The sequence below is a fragment of the Schistocerca serialis genome, chromosome 9 (assembly GCF_023864345.2).
Source record: "Schistocerca serialis cubense isolate TAMUIC-IGC-003099 chromosome 9, iqSchSeri2.2, whole genome shotgun sequence".
Taxonomy (NCBI): Eukaryota; Metazoa; Arthropoda; class Insecta; order Orthoptera; family Acrididae; genus Schistocerca; species Schistocerca serialis.
Genome location: NC_064646.1, coordinates 403,199,700 through 403,221,431, shown reverse-complemented (window position 1 = coordinate 403,221,431; position 21,732 = coordinate 403,199,700). Strand labels below are relative to the sequence as shown.

General features: G+C 42.1%; 1 non-coding gene across 1 annotated transcript; it reads left to right on the top strand.

The window, feature by feature from the left end:
- Window positions 1–4,148: 4,148 nt before the first annotated feature.
- On the top strand, window positions 4,149–4,223 carry Trnap-cgg (transfer RNA proline (anticodon CGG)). Its single transcript has one exon. It is a non-coding gene; the product is annotated as a tRNA-Pro (tRNA).
- Window positions 4,224–21,732: the final 17,509 nt, after the last annotated feature.

The following is a 21,732-nucleotide window of genomic DNA, read 5'->3' as shown; positions in this document are numbered from 1 at the left end:
ACTCCTTAACCTAAATTATCCTAAGGATAAACACACACACCCATGCCCGAGGGAGGACTCGAACATCCGCCGGGACCAAACGCACAGTCCATGACAGGAGCGCCTGAGACCGCTCAGCTAATCCCGCGGGGCCAGGGAAGTGTGATAGGACCGTTGCTGTTTACAATATATATATATAAATAATCTAGTAGAAACCGTCGGATCCTCTTTAAGGCTATTCGCATATGATGCAGTTGTCTGTACAAAAGTAGCAGCGCCAGAAGATAGTAAGAATTTGCAGAACGACCTGCAGAGAACTGATGACTGGTGCAGGTTCTGGCAGTTGATCCCGAACGTAAATAAATGTAACACATTGCGCATACATAGGAAAAGAAATCCACTACTGTACAGCTACACTGCTGATGACAAACAGCTGCAGACAGCGTCTGTCGTAAAATATCCAGGCGTAACTATCCAGAGCGATCGTAAGTGGAATGACCATATAAAACAGATAGGGGAAAAAGCAGACACCAGACTCAGATTCATCAGAAGAATCTTAATGAAAATGTATCTCATCCACGAAAGAAGTGGTGGCCCGATTCTTGAGTATCATTCATCTGTCTGGGATCGGCCGGCCACAGTCGCCGAGCGGTTGTAGGCGCTTCAGTCTGGAACCGCGCGACCGCTACGGTCGCAGGTTCGAATCCTGCCTCGGGCATGGATGTGTGTGATGTTCCTAGGTTAGTTAAGTTTAAGTAGTTCTAAGTTCTAGGGAACTGATGACCTCAAATGTTACGTCCCATAGTACTCAGAGCCATTTGAACCGTTTTTTGTCTGGGATCCCTACCAGGTAGGACTGATAGAGGAGATCCAACGAGGAGCGGCGCGTTTCGTCACGGGATCGTTTAGCTGGTGAGAGAGCGTTACGGAGATGCTAAACAAACTCCACTGGCAAACGTTGCAAGAGAGGCGTTGTGCATCACGGGGAGATTTACTACTGAAATTTCGGGAAAGCGCTTTTCAGAGGAGTCGGACATCATATTATTTCCCCTCCACCCCCCCCCCCCTCCTCCCTCATGTACGGTATCTCGCGTATTGACCACGAGGAGAAAATTCGAGAAATTGGAGCCAATACAGAGGCTTACCGACAATCATTCTTCCCACGCACTATTCGCTAGTGGAACAGGGTTGGAGGGATCAGATAGTGGTAGCGAAAGTACCCTGCGCGACACACCGTTAGGTGGCTTGCGTTGTATGATGTAGATGAACTTGTAGGAATCTGCTGACGACGGAACTTCACAGGTTGCCAGTGCTTCGTCGCCATCACTCACCTCCCCAACGCTACAGTGGCAGGCTCCAATGTTCCTGTTGTTACGCCTGTCGAGGGAACGGCACTCATAGAGCGACAACACCTAAAATCGTGTCCACTCGAGGCGGTGAAAATTTGCCGCGCCAATTTCTTTATGCGGACGTTGGCGCGTGCTCTGTGGCGTGTGTTTCGGGGCCGCGCCGCCAGCCGGCTATTTACATAAGCCTGCGCTGACAAGGCAGAAGTGGCGGGCAATCAAGCAAACACGGCGGGCGGGCGGCGCCGCGCCAGCTGCCGCCGCGGCTCGTGGCGGTTTTTGCCCAGCCAGGTCCGCGACACGGCCGCCCTCTCCACGTGGCCGGCTCCATTCAGCTGTCAGTCAATGCCGGCTCAATGCTGAGCGGCCGCAGGTGAGCGCAGGACAGCCGATGACCAGCGAGCAGCTGCCTCCCCACTCTCACACTGCGGCCCGCACAACTCGTACTGGACGTCTGCTCCGCAACTACAGCGAGAGACTTTCTGCTCAAAATCGACTACTGCTTGTAAACTAAGACAACTAAAGTCAGGGGATAGCGATACGCACGTATTACTTCTGCCAGTATCTCGTCTCCTACCTTCCAAACTTTACAGAAGCTCTCCTGCGAACCTTGCAGAACTAGCACTCCTGAAAGAAAGGATATTTCAGAGACATGGCTTAACCACAGCCTGGGGGATGTTTCCAGAATGCGATTTTCACTCTGCAGCGGAGTGTGCGCTGATATGAAACTGTAAAGTTTGGAAGGTAGGAGACGAGATACTGGCAGAAGTAAAGCTGTGAGGACCGAGCGTGAGTCGTGCTTCGGTTGCTCAGATGGTAGAGCACTTGCCCGCGAAAGGAAAAGTCCCGAGTTCGAATCTCGGTCGGGCACACAGTTTTAATCTGCCAGGAAGTTTCATATCAGCGCACACTCCGCCGCAGAGTGAAAATCTCATTCTGGTGACATTAAGACGTTCTGATCCACGGCTTCTCGCAGAAAACTAGACATTGCACGGTGTAAATCATGTTGTTGCAATGGCTACCATAACACGCCACAGACAGGACGATTTTAAATAAAAGACAGATGCACCATAAGGAAACTAGAAAAGTTTGGCTGCGTTGTGGAGAGTTTCCAAACTGATGTCCGAAAGTGATTGATGACCTCTACATTTAAATTCATCTATCACAGTGACGGAGTAGATGACGGCTCTGTATTCCCTTCGACTGATTCGTCATATTGCAGTCATGTACGCAATTACGGTTTCGGTGCTAGCAACCTCCAGAAGGTGTTACCCTTCCACAAAACTCATTCCCCAACTCAAACAAGAAAGACACCACCGATGTACTGTAATAATAAGCATCACAGTTGATAGTGCGAACACTTTTAGCAATTTTACAGTAATTTCAACACCAGCTAATGATATGACAGCATGTTTCCCCCAATTTCAGTATGATAGCTAAACCGCCCCTCTATACTTTGCGAGCATCATTGTGAATGCAGATAGATGACTGTGCAGTACGTTCATTCTGTGTTAATTCTCGAATACATAAATCATCAAAGTATACCAGACAGCACTCTACTTATTTCTAACACCTCGAGTACAGTGCTTAATTTTCGATCTGTCTCTCTGGGTATGAGAGTCACAGAGCATTCTCGCTGTCTTAGGGTACAATTTGAGAGTGAAAGACCCTCATCACACTGTCACTGACCAACCCGCCTTGCAGCATCGTTACCGAATTAATCTGCAACCGATGAGAAGTATACCGCTACACTCCACGTCTCATGAATGAATAAAGCTTTCCGAGTCCTCACCTATACAAGTGCACGAGATTTCTCGAGATGCACCCGTGTCGAGGAGCTTAGCAATCCTTATCGATGTATAGTAACAGATTTCAAAGTGTCCTGGTGCAATAACAGACGAATAAGAACAACAAGAAATGAGTGATTTTTATGTGCGATGGATTTCCAGACGGATGGATTTGGACGCATTCTTCCGTAAATCAAACAAGCTGTCAACTCTTAAGTATTGTTCTAGAGTCTAGGATCGGTACCTAGAAGGTATTGGTAAGAGAGAACATAGACACACGCACTCCTAAGACTGCAACGTTCTGCACTTAAAACGGACTATAATGTTAGATCGCCTGCGTTTTCAACCTATCACCTATCAGTCGTATGGAATGTAGTTATTGCTGTCAATATTCCAATGTGAGAAATATATTTCAAGCGAATGACATACATCCTTCTTCCCGGTTTCTCTACGATAAACTACGTTATCGAACCATAAAACGAAAAAAACTACTTCAGTAAAACATTTGCTGTGCGTGATATGAGCACAATATAGCTTTCTGGAGAAGTATAGTGTCCACCGTTCACATCCTATCACTGTTCAGAAATTATACGATGCCTGCATCAGGCCTATATAAAATGATCGTTAGTAGTGAGGGATATCTCCTACAAGGAAACAGATAAACGCAAAGCAGCAGCGTCCGACATGTGAAAATTACAAGTCATTCCATCGCTAACTCTGTAAACAGCACATCTGTCAGGCAAATATGTACACCGGAATTGCAGTACCTCACAAGTACCTATCGCTAACTTAGTTCTAACGCTGAAGTCTAAATTTTACACCCAAGATGTGACAAGGGGGATGGAGTATATCGCATAAATCAAAGTTCGTTTAGAGGAATGTGTGAAGTTTCATCACACATGAGATGGAAGTCCTCTGATGACTGACAGGTTTACAGTTGAAACTTCCTGGCAGATTAAAACTGTGTGCCCGACCGAGACTCGAACTCGGGACCTTTGCTGGCAGAAGTAAAGCTGTGAGTACCGGGCGTGAGTCGTGCTTCGGTAGCTCAGTTGGTAGAGCACTTGTCCGCGGAAGGCAAAGGTCCCGAGTTCGAGTCTCGGTCGGGCACACAGTTTTAATCTGCCAGGAAGTTTCATATCAGCGCACACTCCGCTGCAGAGTGAAAATCTCATTCTGGAGGTTTACAGTTAACGACCGCAAGTAGATAGTGCTTTAAACTACATAAAGAACACGTGGCTGTATACAAGTAGAATGCAGGCTATGTCACACGACTGATGCATCCGGACAGAACAGTGGAAAAATTGACCTGCAGCAACTTCTTCTCTAGACTGCATCATCAGTCTACCATTAAAACGTACCACATTACAGCTCCATCTCAATCGATCACCCCGCCCATTCTCTGTTATTATTTAACGCATATGCAAGTAGGTTCAAATGTGAATGGTTCCCTGTCTTCCTGAAAAGCGTCAAATACAGTAGTCAACTTGCGTGTATCACTGGTAACTCAATAGACATGCTATATAATGCTGCCTCGACGGACAAAAATTGACTGCCTCCCTGATTCCTGCGTTTCGATGACGACGTTTTCTCGGATTCCTCTTGTTTCCGCATACTTGTTCCCATGTACAAACTGTTCGGCACGAACCAGCAGATACGCAAGTACTTCCTCAGTTTCCACGCATTTCGGTGTGTATTCGCTCAGTTTATACGCATTCTCCCATCATTTTTCGCAATTCTGTCGATATTATGTCAGTTCTATCCATGCGATCATGACATAACCTCTCGTCCTGTGTTCTAAAATTGCTTGTAAATGTAGTACAACTTCCAACATCGAGCCCAAATGCACTGATCGGGATGCGTAGTATAACACTACACCCGATTGTATCCAGTAGCCTCCACCCCCACTCATTCCACATTTGGAGAGCATTTGCTCTGTTTACTCTATGTCTGTGTATATGCATGTGTCACTTTCTAAATTGGGTAATTTTATTACGAGGTTGCACCGTCGGCAACGTGTAACCACACCATTGGTCTGATACTATATACTCAATATATATGTACTTGTGTTTGCACTGGGACATTATTCATTTACATGTAAACTGTTCCGTTCACTGCCTTTTCGCATTTCACGTCTTTATTTAGTTGAGAGAAGATCGATTGTGGTGTGAGCATCTAGCAGGTGGAAGACACGATTGCTGGTTCTCTAGATATGAGAATCACCTTTTTTGACTTTGTAAATTATAGGGGTGATTTGGAATCAGTTACATCATCGACATCGGTATTCGCGAGTGGAAATATCGATTTCCTCTATTTTCTTTTCCGAGTTTCCACGTAAATATCTTCGCTGACGTGATAATTATCTCAGTCGAACGTAAAAAACAATACCGATTTTGCTCATAAAACTAAATGAAACTGGACTTCGTCTATTTTTGTGCAAAGAGGACATTTCTAAACGTCGCGAATGGTTTTTTCCCCGTTTGTTAATAGTTGCTTTATTATAAGAATCGAGTTTACTTTAAACAATCCCTCGCAGAACGGCGGGTGCGTTCTCTGCGATACTATGGCTCTTGTCCAGTCCCTGCTGGAGAGTACTACGTGACGTTAAACAAAATTGTTTTCCATCCCAGAACGAAAGTCGTTGGAGACTTGTCACGTCTGTGACAGCAGCGCCTTCTAGCCATTAGGGGCAGCTGCGACGCTATGCTTTAGACGACCAAGATGCGTTTGGGGAAAGCCGCCCTTTCAAGTCCTAGTTAACTATACCTGCTTTTGTGTTGGCGAAGCACGATCGTATCAAGGCGGGCAGCGGCCAGCACGGGCCGCGAGGGTGTCGGCGGAGTAGCTCCATCCCGAAGGTTTATTGTCGGTAGCTTGTTATTGTACATGGATGAGAACGCACGTTCAACTGCAGTCTTTTAGGACGACGAATTTCCCAGTATATGTGATGCATTATAACCCGTTCAATACGAGTGCTGTTTCTTTTTTCACGACAATTTCGAAGTGTAATTACAACTGTAGCGCATTTTTTCCATCAGCTGTGGTGGTGTGTATTGGCTTCTGTTAGCTGGGCTGAAGGGTGATTTTTAGTAGGCATGTGTAGAGAACTCTGACGTCAAACAGAGAAAGGTGCTTTTTTAAACGCCTCTCTGCACAACACCAGATCTGGTCAGTTCAACGCATCTCCCACCAAAAAGAATAAAGATTGTGTTGTGGGTTGGCAGGAGAGCCAACACCGGGTACTAGAGGAAGCCGAAAGGCACGCGTTTTAGCTCACGCAGGCTGGCGTGAGGTCTGGAACAGGACAAGGAATTTAGACTTTAGAAAAACGGACGTAGCTGGTGGAATACTTAACTTTAATTCATTAATGATGAGCGTCGCTCTTGACGGTACATGATTACAGTATCAATAGTAACTGGTAATGGCGCCTTGCTAGGTCGTAGCAAATGACGTAGCTGAAGGCTATGCTAACTATCGTCTCGGCAAATGAGAGCGTATTTTGTCAGTGAACCATCGCTAGCAAAGTCGGCTGTACGACTGGGGCGAGTGCTAGGAAGTCTCTCTAGACCTGCCGTGTGGCGGCGCTCGGGCTGCAATCACTGATAGTGGCGACGCGCGGGTCCGACGTATACTAACGGACCGCGGCCGATTTAAAGGCTACCACCTAGCAAGTGTGGTTCTGGCGGTGACACCACAGATTGTACCTTACACCCCAGCCTTTTACCCCCTAGCTTTTAGGTGTAGGGTAGAGTTTGAGTGTTTCTGTCGCTGGTTTCGAGTGGTATCGCGAGATTTTTTCCCCTGAAGAATAACACAAGTCGTATAGTATCGTCAGGTTTTGCTGAGTATTGACATCCTCGGGAAGCACTGTGCATATAGTTGTGTAATTAGGTTTGATCTTTGTGATTAATTACGTAATTAGAATTGATATTTGCTTAAGTTTGGATTGGTATTGCGAAATTCTTTTTCCCAGCAGGATATCACCAGTTGACTGGTAGTATCCGTTTTTGTGAAACTTTGCATGGGGGCTTAATTAAATAAATTTGATTGAAAATGATTTATGTAGCTGTATGTCCGATTACGCAGTGTCTCGTAATCGGCTGGCCCTGACTAGTATTATTACGCTATCTGACTGCAACAAACAATGTAAGAAGATTTTCGTAAACACAGTTAATTAATTAAGTCCCCAGCAACTATAAAACCTACAAAATCCAAGCACAAATGTAACTGTTCTGTATGTGGAGTGTGACTCAACGTACGCATCTGGCACGGTTCTTTTCCAACAAGACAAGAATTCTTAAATACCAACTATACTGACGTGACAAAAGAAATTTAGAAAAACTATAATTACGCAAGAAAACCAAAATTCACTCTAATACAAGAACACAAGCCAGATGCTTTGTTGACTGAACCTGTAGTGACGCATTATTTCAGACACACAATCAATAAAAGAACATTGTATTTTTTTACCTTCATATATATTGACGAAATGCACACAATAGCATCTGCTATCTCTCCCATCAAATAACTGCATAAAACATGGAACAACACTCTTTACTACAACATCTTACTCCAACTTCACGACAACCACGAGCTCTTAACACACACTGTCTTCAACGAGCTCTCAACAGGCACTGACTTCTACGATCTCTTCACAAGCACTGACTGCCATGAACTCTAAACACACACTGCCTTCAACGAACTCCCAACAAGCACTGTGGAGGCGGCTTAATAGTACTCTTTGGCGCAATCTCTGGCGCAGTGGCACAGTGCAGCCACCTTTCATATGCCCCTCCTCCACAGGCCAGAATTTGATGGTATTTTTGCCAGCATTGGTGGTGAAAATACCACCAAATTCGTCCACAAAAATACAGACAAAAATAAAAGATAATATTAATACCTAAATAACACATAATTAGTTAAAATTTTGGCTTTGCACTGACCTTTTACCAACCTAATGTATGAAATACAGTAAGCAATACAACTTCTTTTCATACATGTGACTTTACATAATAGTTGACACAATATACAAAAAATCAGTTTATACAAATGTTCACATAAAATGCTTTCAATGATTAGTTTATACAAACAAAAAAAAAAGACACTAACAGGTGACATCTTTTCAGTAGAAGCAGTTCATCAGTTGCACCCAGTAAAGTTTAGCAGGTACACCCAGCAACAAGTCACATTAGTTCAGTAGAAGCAGTTCATCAGTGGCACCCAGCAATGTTGAGTTGGTGCAGACAGCAACAAGTGACATCATTTCAGTAGGAGCAGTCCATCAGTTGCACCCAGCAATGTTGAGAGCAGGTGCAAACACCAACAAGTGACACAATTTCAGTAAAAACAGTCCATCAGTTGCGCCCAGCAACGTTGAGCAGGTGCAGACAGCAACAAGTGACATTATTTCAGTAGAAGCAGTCCATCAATGACACCCAGCAATGTTGAGTTGGTGCCGACAGCAACCAGTGACTTCATTTCAGTAAAAACAGTTCATCAGTTGCACCCAGCAATGTTGAGTAGGTGCAAACACCAACAAGTGACACCATTTCAGCAAAAACAGTTCATCAATTGCACCCAGCAATGTTGAGCAGGTGCAAACACCAACAAGTGACCATCATTTCAGTAGGAACAGTTCATCAGTTGCACCCAGGAATGTTGAGTAGGTGCAGACAGCAACAAGTGACATCATTTCAGTAGAAGCAGTCCATCAGTTGCACCCAGCAATGTCTAGCAGGTACACCCAGCAACAAGTCACATCAGCTCAGTAGAAGCAATCCATCAGTTGCACCCAGCAATGTTGAGCAGGTGCAGACACCAACAAGTGACATCATTTCAGCAGAAGCAGTCCATTAGTTGCACCCAGCAATGTTGAGAGCAGGTGCAGACACCAACAAGTGATATCATTTCAGCAGAAGCAGTCCATCAGTGGCACCCAGTAATGTTGATCAGGTGCACACAGCAACAGGGGACATCTTTTCAGTAGAAGCAGTTCATCAGTTGCACCCAGCAATATTGAGAGCAGGTGCAAACAGCAACAAGTGGCTTCATTTCAGTAAAAGCAATCCATCAGTTGCACCCAGCAATGTTGAGCAGGTGCAGACAGCAAAAAGTCACATCTCTCAGCCGAAGCAGTTCCACAAAATTCACTAGCACTGATCACACTGTTCATCAGAGTTTATGAGCAGAAATTAAACATGTCCTAGTGGTACCAATCATGTAGAAAAGGTACAGGTAACAGTCCATGATTTTTTTTTACAATCACTGATCACACAGTTCATCAGCAGAAATTAAACACGACCAAATGTCACACATCATGTTGAAAAAGTGCAGGTAACAGTTCAGAATATTTATCTTCACTAATCAGACAGTTCAGGCATGAACAATAGTTTGAATGCACATACAAATGCTTTTACAGTAACATACAAATCATAGCAAACACACAAATGATGTCAGATAATTGTCCTATTAACTATTACAATACACAAATACCAGTAAACCTATAATATTTATGAGTGTCAGTGCAAGCCACTACAAACAAATAAAATAATATTTAGGAGATAGGTGGGTAGGATTAGTAAAGGAAAACACACAGAACACACTCACTCATCTCTCATCCACATTAAGTACTACTGTGTAACTGAATAGTGTCAATTGTGTAAATGAAATTCTGTCTAAATCTGATGTTCATCATGTGTATCAAGTAGTACTGGCAGCAATGTATAATAGTCAATAATAGTTAGTCAACGTCATAGTCATCATGTCAAGACCAATGTTTGCCAAGCCAGATCAAAATGTACTGTTGTTGAACAACTGTCAGTGAGCCAAGATATGCAAATACTTCCTCTCTTCAAAAAAAAGTATATACTGCTTAGTGATTTAACAAAGTGTGTGTATAGACTATCTTCCTTCTATTTTAGTGTTCTAGTCTGCTCTCTTCATCCTCCTTGTTCCATAAGACCAACAAAAAAAATATGCTCCTCACTTACTTTACCTCTTATACACCAAAACTCCAATAATCATCAACTTAATCTCAATACGTCACTAATACTTCTTCAATACGTCGATACATATAACTCTTATCATCAATATCATTTACCTTACCTCTTGTCCACAAAAACTCCAATAATCATCAACTTCATATACTCTCAATACCTATAATAATACGTCGCTACATATAAACCTCAGCACCAATATCATTACACTTCCATAACAACTCTTTCCTCTAGTCAGTCTCCTCGAACAAGTACAGATAAAATCCTAATGCAAACCTCATCATCCCATACAATCCGAAGACACATTGTCAACACACAACCTCTGTGTAATCCATTTGAGCCCAATCTTCTACTCATTATAAATTATAAGATACATTTTGGTTCCTTGTCCATCATTAAATAAAAGAAATGCATACCTAACCTCTAACAGACTTAGTTCGAATAACTCTCAGTAATTAAGTACGATTACGGAGTGTGAATGATCATAATATTTCACAGTGTGTACCCACTTCAAGAATCATGGCAGACCTTAGTTCAAATAACTCTCAGTAATTAAGTACGATTACGGAGTGTGAATGATCATAATATTTCACAGTGTGTACACCACTTCAAGAATCATAGCAGAAGCAAACATGTGGAGTATTTTTTGTGTCAAGTGTCACTTCCTATTTCAATTGCTTACGAAAAATGCAGTCTAATAATTGTTAATGGTCTAAACCTAGTTTTGGTCTGTCATGTCGTTAGCTTCCTTCCTATTAGCATAAATTTATACAGCTTCCATAAAACCTCCAGCTCATGTGACTTCTATGACTTTCTTGTACTAATGTCGTTCGTCGAATTATAGCAGTTAATTTTCTTATCTTAAAACTATAAGGCACTGAGCGTAAGCAAAACTTGCAATAGCGATTAAATATACCAGTAGAGAACACAATGTCAACAAGTGGATGCAGCTCAAATCCTACAACGAGGCTCTGCCAAGTGAACAATCTATAATTAATACCATAGTGTGACCTAAACTCTATGTTTATACACAGTATATCAGCATTTCTATACACCAAATTAAAGAGCAGTTATGGCAACAAAACAGAAACGTGTAAATATGTAATCCATACAAAAAGCAGCAAACATATATCTTACGTAATAAACAGGTCATTATCATCATATCAGCATACGCAAATAAATGTTCATATGTAATCTTAATAAGTAAACATGAAGGCGCAAGCAGATAAATGACAAAGTACAACATACATACATAATCACAGTCAGCACAATTAATCAGATAACAATTATAATTTAAATAAATAAGCACAGCAGGCACATAATTTAAAAAAAAATATGACATCAGTGAAAAAGCAATGCAGCCAAGCGATGCATAATATACACAAGTTACAACCCAGTTCATTAATCAATAATTGTCAAAATCAGTAAATGTATACAAGCACGTCGCTTCACAAGTAAATCCATAGAACATGAAATTAGCACAAAGTATGAATCACGTAATCGCGAGCAGCAAATTACGTCTAAAGTACGTACCTAAGTGGAAATTTGTTACCTGAAAAATGAACTCAATTAACAGTTACCTTTTTTTAGTTTATTAGTTTCTTCTTCGAAATTACATTCTTCCTGAAAATTTCTCGATAGCAGGTCGTCTTAACGTCGGACACGCACAGAATTTACCTGAAGGTCTTAAATACTTTATACAACCGTATCCTGCAAAATACTGAATGTTAATAACACAATTCAACAAGTCCTTATAGCTTTATACTGAATTTAATCGGAGAAATTAGACTGTGTATTTGTTTACGGCTGTCAGTGCATTCGCACTGAGCGCTCGATCAGCTGTAGGCGCGTGACGTAGGAAGCAATTGTTCGCGGTCAACGACTGCCTTGTGCGGCGCGCAGACTTGACTGTTGCTTTGAGTATGTGCCGCCGCCAAAACACAGCGCGGTATCCTTGTACTCTCCGCATGTTTACGTAAACTGTTGGTTTCTGAGTCCGTCGCCAAACAAAAATCTTTAGATAAATCCGGATGTGAAAGAAGTGGAGCAGCAACTAAAGCATCACGAAGCTGTTCAAATTCTGACTGATCTTCCTCATCCCAACACCAATTAGATTTCTTTCCGGATAGTTCACATAAACGAGGTGTGGCCAAATCGTCCAATTTAACAAAGCGTCTAAGAAAATTACAGACACCAAGAAAACTACGAACATCACGTTTTGTGGTAGGAACAGCATAGTTACGAATAGCGTCTAATTTCTCTGGATCAGGAAGAATACCTTCTGTAGAAATAATGTGACCGAGAAATTTCACCTATGAACGACCAAATTCAGATTTTTCTAAGTTCACTGTAATGCCAACTCTTGCAAAAATACGTAATGATGAATCCAAAATTTTGTTGTGCTCACTCCAAGAATGTTTAGCAATAATAATATCGTCAACATATGAAGTAATGTTGTCACGAAGATAAACAGGTAAAATTTCGTTTCAACTACAATGAATGCTGCAATAGGTACAGTAAGTCCAATCGCTAATTTCCAAAGTCACTTTTGGGTAAAACAGTCATATCCGGTTATTGTTCACTTACTCACTAGATAGATTGATAGTCGAAGAGTTGGTTTGACAGATGCAAAGAATAGTAAAAGAGTAGGCAGCGGTACAGAAAACTAAAAGAGAAATAGTACCACTACAGCTCGGGGCCCTATGCTCGCTACGGCACATATTCACTTAGAGTAGTGAATCCCCTGAGGACTTTAATAGCCGCACATAATTTCCAGTTTGTGACTAAATGGCAACTTTGGCGGAAGTGCGTACGTAAATTGATCTAGCCAAGAACATGGATGTATGTCATTCTTAGAGTTGCGGAAGATCTTAAATTTCCGAACAGTCAAAAAGTGTTTATAGTCAAAGTTTTCGCCTCGTGGCGACAAAGACCAACCACGTCTGTCCCAGTCCGAATGTCGATTATTGTAAAGTTCGCGCGCCTGGCGCTCTCTTGTTGCATCCCGTAAATGAAACAAATTATTTTCTTCAAACCCTTCTGCTACCTGTGATTCTAAATTTCTTCTGCTATCTTTTCCTACAATTTCGCCTTCGATCTGCTTGACTTGCTTTCGTAATGCCTCAAATTCCCTTTTCACGCGTTCATTAAATTTTCCCTGATTTTCAACATGTTTATTTATGTTCTGATACTCTTCGGTTTCTGCAAATGGTAATGGAGCTGTATCATCCGAATCTCTGTCCCCATGTAAACTAAGATTTGTCAGTTTATCTGAAATTTCCTCCACTCTTTCCGATAAGTCACCAAATTGTTCTTTCTGTTTATTTACGTCTTCCGTAAGTGTCGCGACTCGGGTTTCAGTATTGTCACATTTGGTAGCTAGCTGTTCATATTGTTGTGTTAGGTTATTTAATCTGTCATTTGGTACGGATCCTTCGATTCTCTCAAATATTTCTTCCTTATCGTTTGCACGTTGTAAATTTAACTCTGAAAATTTTTGTACTATCACGCGATCTCTTTCTTCCTGTTCTCTATCCTGTTCCCTTTGTCTGATTTCCACTGCAATTAATCTATTATTGTGAGAATTCAGAATCGGTTGTACTTCTTCCCTGATTTCTTTCTTTAATTCATCTTTCATATTTTTGAAACATGTCCCTATTCGTGAATCTATCCGCGTTTCCAAAGTTCCCATCTCTGTTTTAAATTCAGATCCTAACCGAGTTTCCATTGTTCCCATATCAGTTTTTAATTCAGCCCGTAAAGTTACCATCTCAGTTTTAATTGTTCCCATCTGTGATCCCAGTGAGTCTAACTTTGTTCCCATATCAGTTTTTAATTCAGATTGAAAATTTAATAGTACACTCATCAACTGCTCCATATTAAATTGTTCAGAATTCTTTTCGCCCCTAACATCTCCCGCAAAACTAACAGCTGTAAGGCTATCTGTGTTCGATACTATTTCAGAATCTTCTGTCGTTAATCTCAGATTCTCTGAATTTTCCGATTGAGAAAAATTTTGAAATGGTTCCGGACTGTCTTCCCGACTCATTAAATTATTTTCAACTCCATTATTCATCATACAGTTGTCCTGTGTTGGCGAGTTCGCCATGTCAACAATTTCGTTCTCACTATTCATCATCTTTGCCTTCTTCATCGATCGCGTAATCATTTACAAAACATAAAAAAAAAAATTCGTCACTGTGAAAATTGCACTCAATGACACTTTATCTCAACAATACCATTTACATGAAAAGTTTCCCTCAAACACAATTAATCGAACAATTGAAATAATTGCACTAAATTGTCAAACCCATAGACAAGACAACAATTTAAATTTTGAAAAATACCATTAGAAGAATGACAATTACCAATCTACACATGCAATACAGACTACAATTACTAAATTCAAATTACTACAACAATACTACGGTCTACTATTTTTACAATCAGAAGAATCCAAGGGACGATCCGAAGCAGCGGTCGCCACGTGCATGGGGGCTTATTAATTAAATTATTGATTGAAAATATTTTTTTTTTTTTTTGTAGTAGCTGTATGTCCGATTACGCAGTGTCTCGTAATCGGCTGGCCCTGACTAGTATTATTACGCTATCTGACTGCAACAAACAATGTAAGAAGATTTTCGTAAACACAGTTAATTAATTAAGTCCCCAGCAACTATAAAACCTACAAAATCCAAGCACAAATGTAACTGTTCTGTATGTGGAGTGTGACTCAACGTACGCATCTGGCACGGTTCTTTTCCAACAAGACAAGAATTCTTAAATACCAACTATACTGACGTGACAAAAGAAATTTAGAAAAACTATAATTACGCAAGAAAACCAAAATTCACTCTAATACAAGAACACAAGCCAGATGCTTTGTTGACTGAACCTGTAGTGACGCATTATTTCAGACACACAATCAATAAAAGAACATTGTATTTTTTTACCTTCATATATATTGACGAAATGCACACAATAGCATCTGCTATCTCTCCCATCAAATAACTGCATAAAACATGGAACAACACTCTTTACTACAACATCTTACTCCAACTTCACGACAACCACGAGCTCTTAACACACACTGTCTTCAACGAGCTCTCAACAGGCACTGACTTCTACGATCTCTTCACAAGCACTGACTGCCATGAACTCTAAACACACACTGCCTTCAACGAACTCCCAACAAGCACTGTGGAGGCGGCTTAATAGTACTCTTTGGCGCAATCTCTGGCGCAGTGGCACAGTGCAGCCACCTTTCAACTTCCTGGCAGATTAAAACTGTGTGCCCGACCGAGACTCGAACTCGGGACCTTTGCCTTTCGCGGGCAAGTGCTCTACCATCTGAGCTACCGAAGCACAACTCACGCCCGGTACTCACAGCTTTACTTCTGCCAGTATCTCGTCTCATTCTGGAATCCGTTTTTGTGTTACAGTCCTTGTGCAGTGCTATGCATATTGTTGTGTAATTAGGACCGATCTTTGTGATTAATTATGTTATTAGGATCGATATTTGCGTCAGTTTCAAGTGGTATTGCGAAATTCCTTTTCCAAGCAGGATAAGACCAGTTGTATGGTATAGCTAGTTTTTGCTATTTTAAGCCGTTCTTGTGCAGCGCTAATCATATAGTTATGTAATTAGGACTCATCTTTGTGATTAATTACGTAATTAGGATGGATATTTGCGTCAGTTTCCCAAGCAAAATAAATGAACTACACTAACCTAACCTTCCTCTCCCTCATCTGAACAGTTTCCATGTGTTAGGGGTGCACTTAGGCTTTCCATCCAGTAGAATCAGGGTTTGAGTTGCTGATAAGTTGCCTTTCTTACAGGCACTGGGTGTTTGTGCACTGAATTATTTTCGGGTATTTAAGCATTCTGAGCGTGTTTGCATGCTTTATTTCGGTGATCTACGAGTAGTTTGCCCGTCTATATGCTGTGTACTTGATTATTTCAGTAATTTACGAGTTGTCTGCGTGTCTGTGCATCCGTGTACGGAATTATTTATGAGCAGTTTCCAGGTCTGTAAACTGTATATTGTGACCCCAAGCACGTCAGGGTGAGTGTTTTGTATCAGCTTAATAAGTAAACTAGGTGAAATCCGTCGCTAAATAAATTATTCAAAAAATAAGTAAAGTACACCGTTTCTCTCTCCTCCAGCCCAGAACAGGCTGATTCCTTTTTCCGCGAGTTTTCCCCTCCAGACCACCAGGTGGATGAGGAGGCTGGAGCAGACGTGCAGCTAAGAAAAACACGAGACGTCATCATGATGCTGTGTTCCTGTGGACTGAACTGCATGATCACGTGACCTACTGCGGCACCCTCTAGCGGTGAACTTGGAAATAGGTCAGTTCTTTGGACTGGTGGATCGGAGGCAGTTGTGTCTTTTATGGTGGGAGCTTATACGTAGGTTTTAGAAATGACTGATATTTCCAGCAGATACGGGTGTTTCCATGCATTGTGTAATGGATCTTTAATGCAGAGCATTTATTTGCAGGACTGTATTCCTCCTCTTCATATGTTCAAGCATTAATGCCCGCTTCCATTCTTCATGCAGTGAGCTGTGGATGGACTCCTCAGCTGAATGAGAGCATGTAATACAGCTGTTAAAACTCCCCCTGTCTGGCACCAACATCTCGCTAATTGGCAGCTCAACAAGCACTGATAATTCAGCCTCTTGTGGTGGTAACACCAAACTAAGCCGCTACTGCTGTATGTAGATAATACATTTAAACAAATAATATTCGAATTGAATGACATCACGAACAGTCTCTAGTGGGGGCAACACCATACTAACTCCCCTCAGCTGCAGGAGTAAGCTATTAGAGAAAAATTCCCTCCAGAATCCGAAATTCCCGTCCATTTTCCAAGAGGATGACATACCATCATGCAAGAAGTCGGAAAGGGCGGTGGGTGACTCGTAGAGTAGAGCACATATTTCAATTTCCCGCCAAAATTCAAACTTCCCACTAGGGTGGCGTGGCACTTTCCCGCCAAAAGCCGCATCTTGGATAACGTTACTCGTGTCATCAGCTGACGTCACGGCCGCCATCTTGGATAACGGTACCCCGCGTCATCAGATGACGTCACATGACATCACGTACTCGCGTCATCAGCTGACGTCACGGCCGCCATATTGGAGAGACAGTGGGGTGTTACGAACCTTGCTATACTACTAATGGTCACGTTCGGCTACTTGGAGACCATTTGCAGCCATTCATGGACTTCATGTTTCGAGACAACGATGTAATTTTCAGGGACGACAATGCGCTGTGTCACTGGGCCACAGTAGTTTGTAACTGGCTTCAAGAACATTATGGAGAATTCGAACTAATGATTTAGCCACCCAGATCGCCCGGTAGAAATCCCACCGAACATTTATGGGACATGAAACTTCCTGGCAGATTAAAACTGTGTGCCCGACCGAGACTCGAACTCGGGACCTTTGCCTTTCGCGGGCAAGTGCTCTACCATCTGAGCTACTGAAGCACGACTCACGCCCGGTACTCACAGCTTTACTTCTGCCAGTATCTCGTCTCCTACCTTCCAAACTTTACAGAAGCTCTCCTGCGAACCTTGCAGAACTAGCACTCCTGAAAGAAAGGATATAGCGGAGACATGGCTTAGCCACAGCCTGGGGGATGTTTCCCGAATGAGTTTTTCACTCTGCAGCGGAGTGTGCGCTGATATGAAACTTCCTGTCAGATTAAAACTGTGTGCTCGACCGAGACTCGAACTCGGGACCTTTGCCTCTCGCGGGCAAGTGCTCTACCATCTGAGCTACCGAAGCACGACTCACGGCCGGTACTCACAGCTTTACTAGTGCCAGTATCTCGTCTCCTACTTTCCAAACTTTACAGAAGCTCTCCTGCGAACCTTGCAGAACTAGCACTCCTGAAAGATAGGATATAGCGGAGACATGGCTTAGCCACAGCCTGGGGGATGTTTCCAGAATGAGTTTTTCACTTTGCAGCGGAGTGTGCGCTGATATGAAACTTTCTGGCAGATTAAAACTGTGTGCCCGACCGAGACTCGAACTCGGGACCTTTGCCTTTCGCGGGTAAGTGCTCTACCAATTATGGGACATAATCGAGACGTCAGCTGGTGCACAAAGTCCTGCACCGGCAACACCTTCGCAATTATGGACGGTTAGAGAGGCATTATGGCTCAATTTTCTGCAGGGGACTTCCAGCGACTTGCTGAGTCCGCGCTGTGTCGAGTTGCTGCACTACGCCAGGCAAAATGAGGTCCGGAAGGATATTAGTATTTCTGTCATCTCATTGTAAATCAGCGACCAACAATGTCGCCTGTGTGCCACTGACGCCAGTGATGAACTGGTTCTACATAGATCAGTGTTTTACAATTCTTAGTATACTGCAGATTGCGCACGGGAGACCGTGGCGTGTAACGGTCCGCTCACATACGTTTTAACTATCGCAACAATGTACGACATAAATGAGAAAACATGGATGAAATATTTAACAGAATCGTATAAAGGTAAAAAATTTCCAGGAAACGAAGAGAGATTAGGTATCAGTATACAAATAAAGGTCGAGGTAACTGTTTAATAGGCAAAGGTAGATGATGATGATGATATTTTGTTTGCGGGGCGCTCAACTGTGCGGGTATCAGCGCCTGTACTAACTTCCAATCTTTACACAGTCTATACTCACAAAGATGGAAGAAGCTGTAAGTGTGCCAAAAAGTGGGAAGTCTCCAGGGAAAGACAGGATCCCCAATGAAGCGTGGAGGATATCCACTTGCTGAACAATTAACCAATCTACTTATAAATGATAAAACTACTAATAAAATTCGAAGTGAATGCAAGAACTAGTATTACTGTTCTCATGCACAAAAAAAGCGATAAGAAAAGAAACGTTCAATTACGGAGGGATAAATCTATTCAGTTCAGAGCTTAAACTCGTGTCAGAAATAATAGGAAATTGAAAAAAAAGCATTATAAGCTTTACAAAGCAGCAGTACAGCTTTAGATACAGTAATTCATGTACAGATGCAATATTCATTCTTAGACAAGTCCATTGAATACAACAGAACAGCTTATTATTGCTTTATTGATTTACGAAAGTCTGCCGATACGATTCACTTAACAGTTGTGGTAAACTTGCTGTGCAATCGGAGGATTCCTTCCAACTAAAAAAAAAAAAAAAAAAAAAAGACATTTGTTCCAAGCTAACAGACTGCACAACAGTTGTATCACTATTTGGACAAGGTGACTCTTTAAGCCCGTCATCTTTTAATATACGCATGGATGAGGTGATAAAGAAGGTATTGGCTGGTAGTAGTTATAGAGTGGAAGATGAAAAAATAAAAACCATTTGTTATGTTGATGATGGAGTTCTGCTAGCAAACAGTGAAAATAACCTGCATAAACTCTTACATGTATTTAATGTGGCAGCCATAAACCTAAATATGTTCGTACCCACTCAGAAAACCAAATGTATGACATGTATGACTATATCTGCGCAACCAACTGGAAACAGAGAACAAATAGCTTAAGCAAACAAATGCAGGGTGTTTAGACAATACTGTTTGGAAAAACAAACAAATAGGAATACATGCAAAGGCAAGAATATCCAAAACAATTGTGAGACCAATTATGGTTTACACACTTGCGACAAGAACTGAAACATCAAAAACTAGAAGGATTTTGGATACTATGGACAGAAGAATGTGTTAAGGATTTCAGAGAAGACACAGAGACAGAGAGAAAAGTGAGAGAATTAGAAAATAATGAACAGTCGACTGACACATAGACAGGATGGATGAACGGAAGATTGCGGAAATCGTGAGAAATAAATCACCAACTGCTCAAAGAAATATTGTCCCTGAGGGGTACTGAAGGAAACAGGCTGTAGCCTAAAAAAAAGGAAGACGAACAGAATTCCGTATGCGAGCTGAAATGCATGGTTACGACAAACCCATTTCTCAGAGCCCTCTCATTCTGCATCTTCGAGCTCCTTCGCATGTTGCTATTGCACTCTTTGAGGTCAACGATGCATAATGGCCCTAGCTTTCACTTTCCACTTAGTATGACTGGCACGTGTCACACATCCTCAGAGTTTAGACCAAGCCAGTTACATTGTTGTGGTCCTGCGATAGTTACATCACGAATATTATCATACTAACTTATAGATGGGCATTTCCTTCTGTGTAAGGAAACCCATTTCAAAAATGGTTCAAATGGCTCTGAGCACTATGGGACTCAACTTCTGAGGTCATTAGTCCCCTAGAACTTAGAACTAGTTAAACCTAACTAACCTAAGGACATCACACACATCCATGCCCCAGGCAGGATTCGAACCTGCGACCGTAGCGGTCTCGCGGTTCCAGACTGCAGCGCCTAGAACAGCAGGGCCACTTCGGACGGCGGAAACCCATTTCCTCAAAATTTTTGGCCATGCGTTTCATCAACCTCTCCAAGAGTCTGTGGCATGGTGACAACCCAGTTCGGTTTTCTCTTTCCACTTTTGTGTGAATGGACTACAAGCACTTATACAGTTACACCTCAGCTACAACCTTTTTGACCATCAGATCCAGTTCCGAAGTAGCACCACAGTTTTAAAATTAATAACTGGTAAATTCTTTCAGATTGACGAATATACATCGTACTAGATTAAGTAAAGTTCCACTCATACTAAACACATTTGTTAAAACACGTTGATCATTGGTTATTACACTATACACTCAGACTGACCTCACGTGCGTCAAAACCAGAAGGATATGCTGCTTGATCTGGTCATGTGAGGGCTTTCCGCACACTCTGTGTGACGTCACAACCGCCAGCGGCAGAGGGTACGTTCAGCAGAATTTTTTTAAGTCATCAGTTTTCTGGTTGGTGTGATTTCACCCGCCACAAATTACTCTCCTGCACCAACCTCTTCATCCCAGACTAGACAGGTATCCTTCTCTCCATCGACTCAAGATCATGTATGAAAAAAGTTTTGCTGTGTCTGCTTATGAAAATGTAAAATTAATTTTAAGTTGGATGAGAAATAAATCAATTTTTACGTCACAACCTCTGTGTTCTTTTTCTGAACCCTGCTCCTGCTGTGACAGTGTACAGTTTTTTAAAAACATGCCATGTCTGTGGTTTTCTTCAAGTACAAGAGATATAATTTTAGGTATGTCCACTATATATCTTTGGAAGTGAACACAGTCACGTGCCTCCTGCTCCCATAACCCAATTCTTGCTGCATGATAGGCGTAATTCCACGCAACCATTATATATGTCATCTAAAAATGGTTCAAATGGCTCTGAGCACTATGGGATTTAACATCTGAGGGCATCAATCCCCTAGAACTTAGAACTACTTAAACCTAACCAACCTAAGGACACCACACACACCCATGCCGGAGTCAGGATTCGAACCTGCGACTGTAGCGGTCGCGCAGGTCCAGACTGAAGCGCCTAGAGCCGCTCTGCCACACCAGCCAGCTTGTCATCTTCCATCTTAAACTTCACCTCCTTAATAGCACTCATCTTCAGCAAAAAGTAATGTCATTTGAGATGGTTCTCCCACACCAGCAGCAGCTGCATTTTAACGGGTAAATTCAGTGACAATCACCCTGTGCTATTCTGGGAAGCACTGTGACATCTC